The sequence below is a fragment of the Ciconia boyciana genome, chromosome 7 (genome assembly GCF_034638445.1).
Source record: "Ciconia boyciana chromosome 7, ASM3463844v1, whole genome shotgun sequence".
NCBI classification, from domain to species: Eukaryota; Metazoa; Chordata; class Aves; order Ciconiiformes; family Ciconiidae; genus Ciconia; species Ciconia boyciana.
The window spans coordinates 41,522,145-41,541,395 of record NC_132940.1 but is presented as its reverse complement, the minus strand read 5'-3'; positions in this window follow the sequence as shown (position 1 = coordinate 41,541,395).

Genomic DNA, 19,251 nt, shown 5'->3' with positions numbered 1-19,251 from the left:
ACTAATATGGTCACTTTGTAGAAATACATAATAGAAACGTTGAGAGCACTATGAATGGGGGGTGAATGGGAAGGCATGGGTGTGGAAGTGCCAGAAGGAACAGCAGAAGAAGGAATATAAGGGTAGCAGGTGCTGATGGCAGGTCATGATCCAACAAATCTACAGTCAATTTCTGAGGGACGCCCAGATGAGAAAAACAAAGGATATTAAATAGAGACTAAACCCATTAAGAGATGGTGGTGGAAAGACACAGAACAAGGGAAGAGCCAAGACAACAGCCAAATAAGAAAAGTAAGTAAATCCTAATGATGGAGAGAAGCAAGACACAATAGACAAAAGGATCACAGTTACTGTGAGCTCCTAAAGGGTACAACAGGTGCATTCAAAACCAGCACTTACTCAACCAAGCTTGGAAGGATGCAGGATACATAACAAGGACTAGATAGCCAGCCTACCTTGTCCTCTGCTTTGTCTCCAGGAATTCTGGCCAGGCTACGTGGGAAACACACCTTGGTGCCTGGATGCTGGCCTGCCCACTTGGACACATGCATTCACATATGAGACTGTGAATGAACTAGCATTTGTTTTTAAATAAATCACCTTCTTCTCCCATTGATAATTATCACACTATTGTAACATTAATTGTTAAATTAATTAATGTAAAACATTAACATAATTAACCTTCCCTTGGAGAACTATAAAAGGTAGTTCCAGCTTTTGCCTTCAACCTTATGTGAGGGAAGGCAGGAAAGAAGGAAGAACAGCCTACAAGTACTCCCTCCCATTGAAAACAAAAGCAATAAAGATGTGGAAATCTAGCAAGAAATGTGCTTTCAGTGTTTTTCTTCTTGGCAGAACCACTGTCAGTTGCTCTAGCAGAGGCAGAGAATGCATAGTGTTTTATTTGCAGAAACCTGTAATTTAGTTCAGATATTTGAGAGCGTTGCCTGCAGCTTTGCAGTAAAGTTCTTTGCTAGTACTCCTAATAAATATTCACACATAGTTAATCTCTCATCAAGATAACTCTGTCACTGAAGCCCACAAATAGGCGATTTTTTCCAGGAACAATATGCCCAAAAATCTGGAGAAGGCTCAAGAGCAAAAGGCCTCAGCTTCCACTGAGCTGGACCACAGACTGGGCTACCCAGGAGGGGTGGAAGTGTAGCATACTCAGGCCTTTATTTCATAAAAGCCAGGTCTTCAAACCGCACCAGCCGGAATGGAAAGGCAATTGTCACCAGGAATATAAACTCCAAGCAGGACGCACCGCTAAGGACACAGCTACACCATCTGAGGTACAAATGTTACAGCGAGCATCAAGCAAACTGGGATGCCTCATGGAGCAGCCCAGTCCCACCCAGAGACACGCAGTGAAGATCCCGAAAGCAGGAGAGCTGTCAGCTCAGCAAGCACCACAGCAGCCTGCTCTAAATGATCAGGCAGTCATACTCCATTAACATTAATTTCTCTTTGCTTGTTGCAGTCCCCCAGACAGCAGATGCTGGAGTCATCCAAGTGCAAAATTAACATTTTGCCCCAGCCAGCCAGCAGCACAGCTGGCTGATAGCTCTTCAAACAAGGTAGAAAACTAAGAAAAATTCTTGGGCAACTTCTTGTTTGCTACCAGCATAGATACCACTTATGACAACTCCTGGTTAAGTGCTTCCTCTTTTACAGGAACTGTAAGACACTTCAAGCTTCTGCTTCTGCAAGTTTAAAACCATGGCTGCCTTGTATTTGCCACAAAGAACGGGCAACAAGATAGTGAGAATAAAAGTATCCTTCTGGGTATCACAATAACAGAACAGCCATACGGTGGGGCAGCCACTTCTGTTAGCCCCCATCAAATCAGAACACACAAATCCCATTTCATCTTCCCCCCAACACCTTTGCTTTCAAGTCTGTGGTGTTTTAATCCCTGATTTGTTGATGGAGGAAAGGTTGCTGCTTGTTGACTTAGTGAGATCAATGACTCTCCCACTGTTATTAGACATGTCAGAAGAGGAAACTTCAACTGTGACTCTTGATGGGCATGACAAACACAACTACCTTTCTTACAGCCAGCATAAGGGACTGTTCAGGGTATTGACAGCTACTCTGTTTACTGCATTTAAAGAAGTGTCCAAGAACCAAGGAGTTGCCTTCAGTTTTACAGAAGAGCCACCGGTTCATATATCTAAAGAATAAGTGAAACCATCAACTGCAGAATTCTTACAATAATTTAATGCACACCACAGGGTTATCCAAAATCTCATGAAAACAACACATACTCTTTAGCTCCAGTAACCATATTACTGAAAATAGATTTTGCACAATCCTCCTTCAAACAGCCATTTAAACCCCAGGCTTAAAGGAGATTATGCTGTTTGCTGATTTAAGCTGAAAGGGAAGCTTGTTCCAGTCATCTGGGGGCTCCAGAGGCAAAAGCTCATCTGCCAAATTCCCTCTTTATCCTAATACAATGTACAGCATCTAAATTTTGATGATAATCTTGAAGCAAAATGACTTTCCTTTCAAAGATAATGTTTAAGTCAGTTTCTGAGGCTTTTTAGGCTTTTCTAGGGATTGTTTCAACTTTGGTATAACAGTAATATGATGTTGCCTGATCTGCTTGATCTATGAAAGGCGATTTACTTCAGTATCAGTAGAGATAACCCTTCTGGAAACCTTCATCTGGTACCCAAAACACAGAAGCCAGTCAGCTTCTCACAGGTATAAACTGCAGACAAGTGAAAAATTGAAAGCACAGTCTGACGAGGTATTGCTATGGGACATAAACTCAGCATTTATCTCCAGTTCTGCTGCCCACTCCCTGCATTTCCCTGGTCACATCTACCCCTCGACTTGCAGAGAAGTGGCTGGGCCCAGGCATGGCTGCTCCCTGTGACGGATTTTGGTACTTACACAGCCATTGTGGTCCAGTTGCTGCCGTTCGCTCCAGAAAAGCTAACAGCCATGTTCCCATGCAGCAACAGTGGCCAAGTCAGCTGGAGCCACCCTGGTCATACCTCTGCAAGCGCCAGCCTAACAGCACAGGCCACAGACTTGTTTTCTGCATCATACCCTGTCTATTAATTAGGGAAACAAAACCTTTTGCTTCCAGGCAAATTAAGGTAGCTCCACACTGTCGAGTATAGCAGAGCCCAGGTCTCACACAGGTTCTCCTGTTATTTTTGCTGTTTTATACTGTGAAAATGAAAAAGCTAAGGAGTGATTGTATAGTGAATCTTAACAAGTCACTTCTCCAAATATTTGTGATACTGTATACTTCTCAGATCCTGCCATACCAACTGGGGTCTCCAGTGACACACATAATTTTTCTTCCTGTTATCGCAGTTGGGATACTTCCCTTTCCAGACTCTAACCTTATTTTCCACAATTATTAACACTTGATGCAAAGGCCACAAGAATGTATAATACACTACATGAGAATCTAAAAGGCAATGCAGTGGAAAACTGTTAATGGTTAAATGCATCATTATGCCCAGCAATATTACACAATTAACAAATTTAATCATTTAATACTCTAACACTTCAAACTTCCATTAAATGTGTAATTTCATATATGAAATAATTATTCATTTATCAATAGGAGATGACTCTACTTCAGTACAGAAGTAAAAAATACAATTAGATGCAGCAGGGCAGAACAAATTTCTGGTAGTAAGATGGGATGGAGCTGTGTGTACAACTCTTCCATAAGGCCTCACAGTCAAACTCATAATTCTCATAGGACACAATGCCTCTAAATATCTTGGGTCATTAGCAAAATTACATAGCTAATGAAGGGCAAATTAATGGAGCTCTGGAACATTTTATAAGCTTGTAAGAACAGCTACTTGTTATACATCACTAAGAAATAATTGCAGCAGAGTCAATTGCATGAACTCATTAAGTTTTAACAATACAAACTGGGCAAGCTATTCCCCAAGGAGAATCTCCTCTGACTTGTGTGGCTGGTATGTCCCCAGGCTTGGTAGGTGATTGGAAGAGCAGGTTAGGAAGATGAGATTTCAGGTTTGCAATACAGGCCAACTTTGGGCATACAATCCCCACTGTTCAGGGCAGGGAATCTGAGAAACCCATGTTGCCTGCCTTAGGGCAAACCACATCTGGTGCCTGTCAAATGACTCTGCATAAATACTGAATGAGATCTCAAGAAATCAATTTTCCTACAGAGAATGTGCAGGAGGAATCATGAGGGGATGACACTGATACAAGAGAAATAACTGGAGATACTTTTAAGGCTTTGACATGTTCCCCACTAGGTCAATGTTGGCAAGGCTGGTTACAGTAAAGGTCTGCGATACAGAGGCCATCCTGCGGTTGACTCAAATATGGCACTCACTTCATTTAAACAAGCATTCAAAAGTAGGTAGTCCTGAGTCATATTTATTCAGAACAAGCACTGCATGTGTCAGCAATAAGGAAGTTTGGTAAAAAGAGTAGCACATCCTAAAACAAATCAGGATGAGTTTTTGCAATACCAAAGGAGCTGACAGTTGCTGCTCTGTAATTGGTCCTGAAATGAGTGTTTTCAGTATCGCTTCACAGAGCAACGTACAAGTAGCTGAATGGGAAAAGAAGCTGAAGACAGAACTTCAATGCAAAGGTTTTAACAAGTTATGTAGTTTTGTTGGATTTCCCCTCCCCACACACACACACAGTGCTAGGGGCTCAGTTTTCCACACAGTTCTCGGCTGGGGTGGTGGTATTCACCACTGAAGTTAGCATTTTCATTATTTTAAACTCACTTAACCACCTTAAAAAACAGATCTTCATTTGACATACTCCACTGTGAGCACATTGTAGAGACCTGTAAAAGCAGAGTGAGGTCTTCAAAACCTTGCTGCGTTGTTTTGAACCCAAAACAAAAGCCAAGGTCTTGAAAGATGACCCACAAAACCTGATCCACTAAGATCCATCCAAAATGTGTTTGGATTAGAGCTGTACTGCAGAATAAATAGAACTGCCAAACTCAAACTTTCTACAATATTTGGCTTTTCTCATTACCCTAACATCCAAGCTCCATCATTCCTATTACCACAAACACCTGGTCAAGGCAGCCTCACAAACATTATGCAAAATATCTTCTGGTTTAAGTATTTTTTTAGTGATTTCCTGCAAGTATTTTCACATATGGCCCCTACAAATGTATTTTTCCAAGTATCCTCTATTAAACCTAGTGGTTCTCAGAAACTTATACCCTCAGAAAACGTGAGTAAGTAGCAGGGAATTCATTTTTTTCCATTACCAAACAACAAACCAAAACCACTAGCCACTGCTAGTGACAACACAGTCTGGCAAACAAATATCCCTCTTAGGGACACATTATTTTGCTCCTGGAAGAAATACAGACTGTCAGTACAAACTATTAAAGTGATCGCTAAAGCTGATCCAAATTTCTCCTAGCTTTGAGATGCAGTAACATTTCTAAAAGGAAAAAGAGAAAAAATTATTAATTTATGCCATTCAATCTAACAGGAGGTTGGCACAAACTGCTGGCTTGCACAGCCTTCTCGGGTCCCAAAACTGATACTTACGGATACCGGAAAAAGTACGCTTCATGTTCACTGCCTTGTGACACTCTGGTGAAACTGCAGTAGACTGGCAGGTCGTCAATAAAGTTGGAAAAAATCAGGTTAAATGGCAAAAGTCTTAAGATTTTCAAGAAAAACAAGAGCTTTTCACAGGACAAGTATGTAACATAACATGTATGTTAATTACAGCACTGTGCAACTAGACTAGATCTAAAGGTCTCAGAGGCCCCTATTGGAACCGTCTTAAGAAAATGTAAGAAATTTCAACTGGAAGATGAGGAATCTTTTGCTTTCTCCATAGATGTCTACTGATTCATATATATCTGTTAAAATCCCAGGTATGTAGCTTACTAGCCCTCTTGAAAAAATTAACAACACAATAGTGAATATATTCTGAAATCCCCATCAATGGCTGATCTCCAGAGCTCCCAGCTTCAACAGCTCCCTGTGGCAATAAGTTTCATAGTCTAATTCAATACTATGTTGTCTTTACTAATTTCATTAAAGCTCCTTATTGAGTTCATACCAAAACTGCCTCCTCCTGCTCTCAGCACTCCTCCAGAATCTCGTGCAGCTTTTAAATGTTAGACGTTACATAATTTCATCTTAACCACCTAATGAACTGTAAAGGACTCCTGTATAAAAGTCCTTTGCGACTAAGGAAAGACTCCATAGGACCATAAAACAGGAACCATGGAAAATAATTATTAATTTTTCAGCTTCCAGGAACATTGCTGGTTTCACTGCACTCCACAGAGGAGTCATACACGCTGCTTTGCTAATTCCTGGCTGACTCTGCAGTCAAATATATCACTCCAGGCAAAGGTGAACTCTAGCAACATCACTGGATGCCTTTGTTTGACGCACTGTCATTTCCAATTGCAACTTGATGTGGTTTCTACCAGCCCATTTTTTTGCATTGCATTGTACTGTATTAGTTGCAATTGAGAATACTGCTTTTCACATACTATGACAATGAGTTAGAGAGAATGAATGAACAACTTTCTTGCTGGGCCAGTACCAGTACATCTCAATTAAGTTCGGATTTACAACATTTATAATAGAATTGAGCAGTGCAAGACCTACAGCTCATATAGTGTGGTAAGAAGGTCAATGTCTGGTGAGTAGGTTTTATGCTCTCTCTCTAAAGCATATGTCAGATTTGGAGTTTCCTAGTCCATTTCTCTTGGTCCCATTATGTGCTGGCTGCTTTTCTTCCTGCACATGCATTATAGAAACACAACAGATATATGTTAGGCACATGTTAAGTCCATGAACCATTTCCAAGGTTTGCAATGCTATCTATTGTATATAGCATGCTGTCACCTTAAAGGATGACTTCATGAATAGAGGCATTACCTGGAGTTGAGTTTAGGCCCAGTCCTTACATGCTGGAGAGCTGTCTCAATTCCCAGAGCAACCAGAGTGTAAGTGACCACTCCAGTTATTAACCTGGATCAGGTTCCTTAAAAAGGCTATACTTCTTTGTCTATTCCCTTTTATGCTGTATTCTAATATTCAGTGCAAGGACTGTCTCCTATCGCATGCTCTCTGATAGATAGAGGTAATTCATACAGCATAACTTTGGGCACCAACCCTGAAGAATAAAGTTCAGTGCCTGGTCTCTCTGTATAAAGGATGGAGAACAGCAGGCTGCTCCAGGGGGCAATTTGATTTTGACCAGACAATGGTTACTTTATCTCTGCCTCCACACATCACATTTCTTCAAATGAGGAGTCAGATTTTCAGTGAGACTTAATTACAAATTGAAATTTGCTTTTTATTAATACAGACAGTGCAAGATTAAGTTAAATTAGCTGTTTTGTTGAACACTTATGCTAGCAAATTCATTTTTTTTAGAAATATGTTAAGAGAAGATCACAATCAAAGCTGAATTCATTTCAAAGATGAATGCCATTTTTCATGCATCAAGTATTAATCTATTAGTAGTTCCTGTGAAATCAGTTGGGCTTCTTGTAAGGTATAGCAATACTCTGCAGAAGTGAGGAAAGTATAGCTGGATCCTTTTCAACTGAGCACATATTTGTGAAGAGTATTTTATGCTGCTATACAGCTACACTAAACTATTTACACAGATTTTTTTTTTCCCAGCCACAGGATATTGAGGAACTTTCAAATATGTCCAAATGTAAAATAAGCACCAATCTCATCAGTAAAAATCCAAATCTACCACTGATTGTGCAAAATGTTTGGTATACACACTGATGTCTCAGCAGTATTCCCTTTTCCAGATTGCAGCAGCTACTGTAAATGCAATTAGCAGACTCAAATTAATTTCACTGCACAAACACTGTAGTAAAAATCTAACAAAGCCTGCTGGACTGCGGTTGTTAAAAACAGCTCCTGAATGCCCCTAGAGCACCTTGGCTGAAAGTGCTCTGAGTTCTCTGCTTCCAGTACACCTTCTCTCACCGCTATGTTCCTCCACCCCTATGTGCCTTCAAAAGTTAATGGCTTCCATACTTTGTCTGTTATTTTTAATCCCTGAGGCTGGCATCCCTAAAGACAAGACATAATTGGTGGAGCAGAATCCTAACCCAATATAAATCAAAACAAGTAAATTCAGATCAGCTGAGAACACGGCTGGGAAGCACAAACCTTCTTCCTGGTGGAGGTTGCCTTCCCTTTGCAGAAGGAACCCCAGTAGCACAGAAATGCCAACGGCACATAAGAAGAATCCGCTACATGTCTAAATCTCTGCACCTCCCCTGTAAAGCTACCAGCCCACAAGCAGACACAGCTGCCCCCCAAAACTAGGTGTACATGATCATTATGAAAGCTCTGGTCCAACAAGATAAAATGCTTCCCTCATATGTTTTTTGATATATCGTGATCTTCAAAGCCCTTTTAAAAATCCACCCAGCCCTCACAGCAGCCTTCTGTAAAGAATGGCTGGAAGAACCCCAAACTTAAGGAAACTGCCACAAATATCTAAAAGAAAAAAAAATACTAATGAGCTGAAGTGACACAGATCACCGAGAGGTTTATTTCAAGACTGGGAGTAAAACTGGAAGATCCTGATTATGGGCAGTGTCAAACAACCCTCTGTATCAGAAGCTATTCTGACCTGAGTAAGCAGTTTTATGAAGGTGCATTTATAGACCTAGGCTTCCCCCTCTCTGTCCTAACCATCCTTTCATGTGAAGCATATCTTTCAGACAGGAGAACCAAGCTTTCAGAGGAGAAAAAAAAAAAAACACATCCAGTTTTAAGGCCTGAAATCATGTAACAAGCCTAAATCCAGTCCTGTAAGGCAAACTCTAGTTCCAGGGACTGTTTCCCTGGTTCAAAAGCAAGGCGGACTGAGTAGATATCTGCTTATGCGCATCTGCACAGCACCCTCATTCCATGGCCCAAGATCTGCACACTCAAAACCAAGCAAAGCAGCTGGGCTTTTGAAAAAAATGATGTTATGAAAATATAGAGAATAGGCTTGTTTCCAAGACAGTGAGCTATAACAGACTGTTTTTTTCAGTCCTGCCATAGAATTGCCATCTGACACTGGGTAAGTTTCTTGTACTGTGTAACACCTCCTATTTTAAAAATGTGTATCTTTGGTCTATAAAAATCATCAAGGTTCCAAGGCAGGATATGATCTAAAATGTGTCTGTGGGAGTCGCTCTTCCTCCCTGTGTCCCACGTAACCAAGTCACCTTGAGCTTAGATTGCTTGTTATCATATAGTTATCCCAACTGGCAGTGCTCTGACTTGAGATAAGTAGTCATAATATGTTCTTATGATGTACAGGGTGTTCTGAATGGTCAGCAAAATGCTATGCTGATATAAGGTTTTTCTAGAATAGCACTAGGCATTTAAATGCTGGTTCAGGAAATCTGAGCATGAGTACAATTTTAGAAAGCAACTCTAAAAACGGTGCCTCCTTACACAACACATCTGTCAAGAGTTCCAGAGTTATTTTTTTGACAAGAATAAATTGGGGGGCCTATCTTCTGCTCCTGTCAATGTTGTGCAAAGCTTTGGGAGAGAGTCAAATGTCACCTTCTGCCAAACAGTTTGCAAATGTGTAGTTCTGTCACAGCAGATATTAAAGGAATCACCCAGGATATCACAACAACTTAGTAAGCCATCTGGGAGAAAATGTAACTCACTGAGATGTGGCAGTAGCTTTCTGCAGAGTAGCTGTACTGTCACCAGGAAATAGGTGTAGTCTTCCACTGGTTAGCCTGCTTCTATGGTGACAACATACTACTATATCGTAGCAGCCCCAGCCGCATCTTGACCTGGTCCCTAACTTGGGCTGCCTTTGCACCTTGAAAGCTGCTCTGCTGTCGACAGCAGCGATCAGACTTGGACTCAGCAGCTTGCTGTTTGCTTCTGGCAAACAGGCTGCTCCTTGTCCTGCGTGGGACCTTTCTGAGTAAACACTTCAAAGGGATTTCTCCCCTCCATGAAGTTTCTTCCCAGCTTGTACTACACCAGAGGCAGATTTAGGACATTAAGCTGCATCCTCTGTTTCAACAGTGAGACCAGGTAATTTAATGGGGACTGGACTGTAGCCCACGGCACCTAGTCATTTATCTATGATGGGCTCCTCCTATATAAATAGGAGCTTTTATATAGGCTCTGGCTACAGAAGCATGAGTCTCTAGGGTTGGCACCAAATGATTTAACTGCAACTTCACTCATTTGTGCACCATCTAAACTGTCCAGACACAAGATGGGGACAAAAACTCACATTCAGCACAGGTGACTTCAGACAAATATCACTGGACTTCCCAAGGAGAGGCACACACAGAGCAAATAAATTTCAAAAAAAGACCAGAGGCAGGCCTGCCTCCCAGTTCTGACAAGGAAGCACCACCCATCTTGAGAGAGAGACGAGGTGCTGCCATCTCTCTGCCCCAGTTCTGAAAGTGCACCAGATCATTCCTAAGGTAGTTTTATTTATCTACTACCTCCTACCAGCAGTCTCCAGCCCCATGTAGCTGTGATGGTACCTGCAAAATCACTGAGCTATACAGGAACTACAGCAGCAACAAGGAACCCCTTTTGTGGTACTGTGCAAGTCAGTCCTGTCAGAAAGGTTAGCAAGAAGTGAGAGACATTCACCCAAGGCATACCATTAGGTGCAGCAGACAGGATTCAGCCAAAAATCTTGTGTAAAGTAGGCAAATATACCTGCCTTGTACCAGGACAAGCACTGGGAATTGGTAAACTCCACCTCATCTAAATAAAAAGCAGTAAACTGTTTAGCTGTGCTGAAACTGCTTGTTCAACCCTGCCAGCTGCAGCTGCTCAGGAAGTGTTGACTATGCTTGTGGGGACAGGCTGAGCAAGCACTACTGAATGGAAGAAAAAATGATCTGGGAAATTCCCCACATGCAAGTGCCTCACTATAGTTTGGAGCCGCTTTGCTCTTCAGCAGCCCAGTATCCCTGGCAAGCAGCCTGCTTCCTGCTAGGTCACTCCAAATACTCACCTGTGAGATGGTTAAACCTACTTTCTCAGTTGCAGTAGTCCCTGTCTCAAAGCCTGGCACTTGTGCAGTACCAACTTAGCTTTTGTGTTGCAGTCATCTAATCTATTTTGCTATCTCTCAGCTGAGAGAACAACTCCAAGAAACAAGCCCTTTTGCCTGACAGCACCAACTCAAAGAATTGCTGCAAATCATTGCACTGCAAGTCTTTATTTAGTCCTGTACAGGAATAAAGAGCCAGTTGTGCCCCTCAAACATTCTTCTGTGTCTTGTATTAGAACACAATTAAAATATTAATGTATCTTGATCATCAATTTATAAACAAGAGAAATTCCTTCAAAGTAACTGGAGCTGCATTGCCATGTCAGGGGCAAGAGAGGCCCACCATTTGCTGTTCTGTACAGAACTGAGGGTGGCTGACTGTGGGGTAAGGTGCATGTTGTTACCTCTGCTGGCTTACTTGGTCTTTTTGCAATGTTTAATTCTGGCTGAACCAGCAAGAAATATTGGTGAATGTATTTCTGAATGCAGGGACAATAGAGAGAGAAGGAACTACACTGTAAACAAAGCAACAGGGTTCAAATGTGTAGCTTTTCTGACAAATGCCAGATCTGTTCCAAGGACAGGTAAGCATGACTGTCTCGCCATCTAGAAAGTCAGCACCCAAAAGAGAAGCAGATCTCCCAGGGTATGTCTATCACAGCATTCTCAGGCAGCCTTGTTCACTATGTCCATGTTCTAAGTCAGTTGGACACGAATCAAGCCTGAAGGATAAGGTCTACAGACACAGTTAACCAATGCAGAGCCTTGACTAGTAAGTGTTAGATATATCTGCCTGGGCTTAGCATTGTACTGATGTGGCTGCATGACTTCTGAGCAGTTTTGGCTCCAAGTAAAGCAAACTCATATGTACCTGCAGAACACTATGCAAATACCGTGGCAGTGACAAGAGCAAGCTGTCTTCTGCTTCAGTGCACTGTATCACCCAGAAGAGCACAGGTCCATTCTCTCCCAGCCTGAAGTTACTCAAGATCCTTAATTTCTTGCAAACAACTGTAATTTTGCTATTTTAAACAGATTTTGCTGTAAGACTGTGCGGTTCTCCTAGAAATGAAACAAAAGATGTAAAAGCAATTTGTCCTGCCTGGGAGACCTCACCTAGCTCTCAGTTTTATTCACTTCTGAATCATCTAGCCTCTTCAAAGAGTCAAGTTAAACATTACAGTAACCCCATACTTACGCATCTGAAGAATTTGTTCGTAACTATGAAATTCATATAGTGAATGCGAAAGGCAGTTTATTGCCTAAATTGGCAGTTATGTACCTATTTAACATCTATTTAATGCATGACTTCAGTTGTATTACCATGCTTTTAGTTTATTGGTTGCCAATTTGTAGCAATTGTCACAATAGAAAGAAAAAAACAACAGGAAAGAATTAAAAGCTACAAGAACTGGCTCAGGAAAGGGAATATCACTGGACAATGTGGTTATCAAAAACCATTTAAATTAAAATGGTTTCAAGTGGGCTTTTATCCTTTTAACTTCTTACATCTTCCTGCACCCCATTGTTAATTCAGTAACCCACACTGTGAGACTGCTGTTTACAATTACATACAATTTATTTTGCTAACACATTAAATGAAGTGTCTGAAATAAGCTTCTAAATTAGTTTCAATAGAATAGTTGTTATATTATCATTAAATTTCAGCATATTCCATAGCAGAAAATTTGCTTGGTATTTTGACTGTTATCCCTAGCATAATTTGCAAAAAAAATGGAGGTATGACTTGGTTAAACACATTCAAATAGCTAAGAGGTTTCTTCACTTTATTTCATTAAAGAAAATAGCTGTTAGATATTAATTAGCATATCTACTACATGCCATTTTTTGACTCAACGATCATCCTTTATCTAAATGCATTTGCTTTTGGCAGCAAAACACAAATCCGATAGAACAACTTAAATTACAACCATAGCATAGAGGAACTACAATAGCATCCTTGCAGCTGTAAGTTTGCAACATCCAGCACGAATATAGAAGTCTGTCAGAGAAAACTATTATATACTGCTCCCTACAGAATGGGGAGTGCTAAAGGTGTGTTGGGGGAGAGCATGAGTTGGGAACCACCCTGAAAGAACTCAGTTAAATGGCTTGTTAAAAGTTTGTTCCTCCAGGATACATTACAAGCATCTCTGGGAACAAATTTTCTAGAGGTCAATTGCCAGTCAGGTATCTAACAAACTCTTCATTTCTAAAGCTACGTACCAGCAGTCTAAAAGGAAAAACAGATCAGACAAAGTTATGATGCTAGACTCTTGGGTAGAGGCAGGATATCTGTTCAGAAGCCGGTCTGGGGAAAGACAGTTAAGTCAACCCCAAACACTCACAAAAATCCAATCTGTTGTATTGTCACCCTCATAGTAGGGCTCTTATTCCCACAGCTTTCTCTCTCTAGTCTTGTTGACCTAATCTCCAATACAGGGGGTAAAACTACTTGGCAGCCCTTGTTGAATAAGCTGGAGATGTTCAGCTCCAGGCCTCTGTCACTAGATAACACACACAGTACAAGACTTCTGCATTGATCACTGAACAAAGTATTGATGTGACATCAAAAGTTGTTCTACAAAGCTGACAGCCATAGCATACACAGCAGTTGTAAGCAAAGCCCATACATCAACAGAACTAACAGTGCAGTCTGCACATATCATAAGGCTGAGAAAGTGTCTATTATGGCCATGACATATACAGATCTCCCCTAGTTGTACAGGATCATTAAATGAAAGGAGAAGTTAAACCAGGGTTTGACCAGGCCAGGAGTCATGACAGGCTATGTGTAATACATAATTCAGGTGGCTTGGCAGCAATTTGAAGCTCACTGTATTGTTCCAGCTGCTGGATGGCTGAATTGTTAGAATAACAATGTGCAACTGGGAGGCAGCACTACCTAGCAGATTGAGTGCTGAACTGGGAGTTCGAGCAGGAAAGCTGGCTACTCACCCTGGCTTTTCCAAAGGAGGGAAGCTTTTGACATGTTTTCCTCAGGGCTACAGACCAATAGTTTCCAATCTACCTTACATGGGTCCTCCCTGTTCTCCTTGCTATCTGTAATCTGTCTTTTCCACCTGAACTTCTTCACCTTCTCTTTGCATCTCAACTACTACCTGTTCCCCTGACCATGGGAGAAACAGGACAAAACCAGCCTGTCCGTACCACTGTTATCCCTGTCTTCCCCCCAGCCAGAGCTAAAGCCAAATCCCTTGGCCCTGCATTGACTCTCTCTCCAGTTTGCCTGTAATGAGAGACAAAAGAATGGGCCACAGAAGAGGGAAAGGAAGGAGCACGGAGCAAAAATCCCTTTCTGAGGCCTCTGTAGCAGGCAGACAGGCAACAGGGTGTCAGAGGACCTGAGATCTCTTTTTACACGCTAGTGCACCTTAGTGGTTGTGAGCCACTGCTACAGACTGCTGCTCACCACAAACTATCTACATTAGTACAGTATTTTGTACAAAGGCCTTCTCCCAAAGGAAACTCTAAGGGTTTAATTCCAGCCTGAATAGTAATAGTTAAAAAGAGTTTCAGGATATATTTATTAGAAAACTGTTATTTTCACAGACCCTAATGAAGTCAGTCTGGCAGCATCTTTTTCTTGGTGCCAATAGTTTGCAAGAGCAATTAAGAACCAGCAAAAAGTTAGTGTTCAAAATTCCCATCAATGTCAGCGTGAGAAGAGACCCAGCCCAGCACAGGACCAACTCCTTGGTTAAGACCATAACATCACAAGCCACATCAAACCTGACTGACACCTAGTGACAATACTGTCAATAAAAGCAAGTTTTCAAGTTTTAGTCGACTCTAACCCAAAATGTGATTATAAAATAATCACCTTCATTAGTAATTAATATGGTGAGAGAAGTGGTGAGGCAGGGAGCAAACCCCTCCACATCAGAGGGAAAGTAGGTCCTCTGACTGGAATTAACCATCCAGTGGAATAATGCACACAGTTTACCAAAGCACCAGGTTGAGCTGCTATTTTCACAGATAATTTCACAGCAGTAAGAAAATCACACTGATTAGATCCCTGCACCATTTTCTAGACAATAATATTCACATTTGCTTAATACCAACTGTGCTACTTAATTGTCAGAGAGCATCATTCTCTACAGCTAAATTGTAACCACCACAAGGCATCTACAGCAGCCAACAACCTGGCAACATCTTTTGCTGCTCACTGATTGTGGAAATGGGGCCAGGTTACTCGCACCATCTGCTGCAGAGGGGAGGTGGGCACTTGGGACTGTTGGTTCAAAGCACGGTTAGACAGAAGACGTGCAATTCAGATGGAAGGAAGTAAATCAATTTAAAGAACAATCAGAGTGGGAAATAGAAGTCGAGAGAAATCTTCACTCCAAATTCAAGATCTTTCAGTCCCACAGAACAAACCCTGACTTTTCTTAACATAGCATTACTTTTACGTACTTGTGCTCATTTTTACTGTGCTAGGGATTGCCAACACTAATTGCCAACAGTACGAAAACAGCTTTGACTAGAGCTGACTGGGAAATCAGAAGTATTTTTGGTTTCACATCAGATTAAAACCAAGTTCTTTCAATGGGTAGTAAGAAGCCCAGAAAAGCAAATAGTCTGAAGCTTTGATTCCAAGCCAGACTTGAACCTAGGTTTCCACTACTGTGCAGAAGACATCACAAGTTAGCAGCTATTCTCCCCATCACTCTTGTTATCCCCTACTCTTCTCCTGAGAAACTTTCCTATGAAGGTTAGCTCAGCGCTAACTGTGCTTCCACTAATGTCAGGGGCAAAGCTGTTGTTTTCCATGGGAATAGTGGAGAAGTCAAAACTCAGCATTTTCAGTAGCAGTAAAATGCTACTCTCTGTTTCCTTATATGGGTTTATCCTCTATACGGTTCTACATCTAAGAGCAAATTCAGTCAGAGGTCTGCTTTAGCACAGCTGTTGCTCATAAGAGGCCCATCTTCTACAGACAGACCTTGGGATTATGTTGACAGGTTGGAGCTGTGCTTGCTGATAAACTGAACAGGACCATTTCCAGTAGCGTCATCTGGTCATGCCCATGCAGTCTCTCTCAAGACCTTCTAATAAGAGTAAGATAGCAGGCATTTTAATTTGGGCCTAAAGAAACTTAGCTCCTGGCTTCATTTACAGTCTTACTCTATTAAATATAGAGATAGTACATATAATGTAACTTACTCGCTTGCCTGTCTTCCATGCCAACTCTCAGCATAGAATTAACGTTTTGATGGAATAATAAACCTCTCAAAATCTGAGCTGATAATGGACAGTCACGTTAGATGCTTAAATTATAGCAGCATGAACAGCCTTGCAATAATCAATCCTGCAACTGCCAAAATGTTTTCATTGTTCATTAACTGGAACCTTTTTTGCATTGCTAAACCTAATGAACTGCCATTTTCATTACCATTCCAAGCACTGTCTGTAGCACATCTCTGGATTTCTTTTCCACCCAAACATACAATCTTGTTCAACCAGCAGCCTGTTAATGCATTAAAAGCACAGAAATGGCTGCTTTAACGCCACTGTAATAAATCCACAGTGCAAGCACCTTTAGGGCGAAGTTCAGTCTTCAGGAACTTTCATTTAAGTAGAAAAACAGAAGGTCTTTTATTGAAAAGACCATATAGCAGAGTTCAAATTCCAAATCCAAAATCCATTGAAGTTAATGGGAGTCCTTCCATTGATTTCTGTGTACACTGAACTGCTTTAACTCCCTCCCTTCTGCTCCTCCCAAAGCATGAATAAGTGAATCCACTGACAGTGCAGAGATACAGAAATTTCTCGCAGGGAGCATGAACAATGTCTGTGTAGGAAAGGCTCTGTACTTTCATGTACTGAATTACCAATGCCATTTCCTCTACTCTGACTCCACAGTGGCAGAATTCAAAGCATCCAGCAGTCCTTCTCAGTCTACAAGCCAGGTTCTTCCTTTGCTAAATTTACAAAATTTGTGCACAAAATTTACCACAGGCTCTGAGAAGCTGCAGTTTAATCCTCCATCTGTACCTTGTTTGCAAGCAAGAAGGAGCAGCCCACTTGCTTACATAGCATCCATTTTCTGTGGAGAAAAAACATTCAGAAAGCATCTTCTATAGCAACAGACCTCAGTTCAGGATGTAAGTAGCTTATTCACTAAAGTAGCTTATTCATTAAAGGAGAGCACAAAATAGAGCCTTTAACCTCACACTCAATCGAGTAAATAAAAAATGAGTCAGTAACTTCTTAATGGCAGACAGCTCAATCACATAACCAATGAGAGAAGTTTTATGAAAGAAAAGCCAGACATGGAGCCTGGTTTATTTTCAGTGTGACCCTCTCGTTTTCAAGTGAAACATATAACAGTGAATAGAGGAGGAATAACAGTGAAACAGAGGAGGTTAACAAAGTATTAGGCATCTTCTTCAAGGAATTTCAGCCTTGAACCACTGTTTTGTTCTAGAGAGACAGTTGTTTCCTTTAGCCATAAAGCAGGGAATATATTTCTCTCCCCTTTTCAAAAGAGACTGCATCTCCAGAGAACACCATATGTGAAGAAGCAGTATTGTTCAGAGATTTAGCACTTTCTAAGTTGTTCTATGACAAAAACCTTCAACATTAAAATAGCTCCAAATGGATGTGTGAGCCCTGAGTGCTCATATTAAACAGAAGCAAACACATATGTATAACATTTCAGTTTCTCTTCTTCAATATCCTTTCATAACCAACTAAATACTCATTCCACGTTGACAAAGTATTTCCACACTGACAAAGGCTCTGAACTCATTAATTAAGGAAGAGTTTTGTATTTGGAGACAGCTAAACTCTCTTTCACTAAAGCCCGCATTATTTAATTTATTCCATCTGACAACTCTTAAAGCAGCAAGAAATGTTCTACGCAAGCACAGAGAATCATTTTTGGTTCTTGTCCTCACTACTCTCATCTCCAGGGCCCAACTAAAGTGTTTCTTCATAGTTTTCAATATACAATTCTTGGAACAATGCAGTGCACGGAATATCATACATTCCTTTGAGACACTGTCCCTGGAAAATCAAAGAATAGCAGGCCCCAGGGACAGAAGGGTGAAAGGCATATGTAGAATATGCCTCTCCTAAGAAAGCTCTTAAAAAAAATTTTTTTAGGCTACGACACAAGCCACTAGCTTATGAAATAGCTATTTTCAATAAAACAGTGGGCAGAAGTTGGATTCACGGACCAGAATTCCAATTACGAGAATTGTTGCACAAAACCAGCTAATGTCAGTAAGAGCGGCACTAAGTACTTCCTCCACACTGATCACCTCCAACTTGTAGAAACCTCATTAGTGCCAAGACTCAGGAAAAATCTTTTTAAAACAGAATTGCACTTTTAAGTTGCATAAAGAGAAAAGAATTCCCCTGTGTAAGTCAGCATGACTAAACCAGCAGAAGTCACACAGAAAGTCCCATAAAACCTCACCCCAAATTCTCATCAACTCCCATAGACTTTGTATCAGGCATTTTAGCACTTGAGCTATTATTTAGAAATTTTCTAACCCAATCCACCTATTTCAGTACTCCTCAAATAGCATGGCATGAGGAAACAGCAGCAGATTTTTATCTAGAAAATTCTCTGTTACTGCCAAGATCTGAAAGACTGGTGATGACCCAGCCTCTTATCCTTTTGAAGCATCCTGTCCTTTGTACTACAATCTTCAGTTCCTTGGCACAGCCTTCCTAACCTAAAATGTAACAGATTTTCTACCACTTTACTATAAAACCTCAAAAAGCAGAAAAGCTGGTTTTGAACTGGTCACAGAAGGCAGACACTTGAGAACAGACTAAAATTTGCATGAAAGAGAATTTTCAAGCAGCCTCAAAACCACATGCAGAGAGTGGTTTATATTCTCTTCCCCAGAGATCTTTTAGCTTAAACAGGCAATAGTAAGGTTTGACTTTGATTTGGCCAAGGCCAGCCAGACATTAAACACAACTTTCAAGAATTTATGCTTATGAAACTTATTATTAGAATGTATGGAATCTTCCAAGGCCTCAAGAAATTCTCTAGTACAGTTCAATTTCAAACCAGTTTCTACCCAGGCACAACTAAGTAAGTTTATTATGCAAACCTCACAATGTGTCCATAGCAGTACCAATATAACCTTGACAGAACAATATTGCTACTAAGTACTCATCATATTCCTACACATCAGCACAAAACTGTGTCATCATCAGCCTTCATTA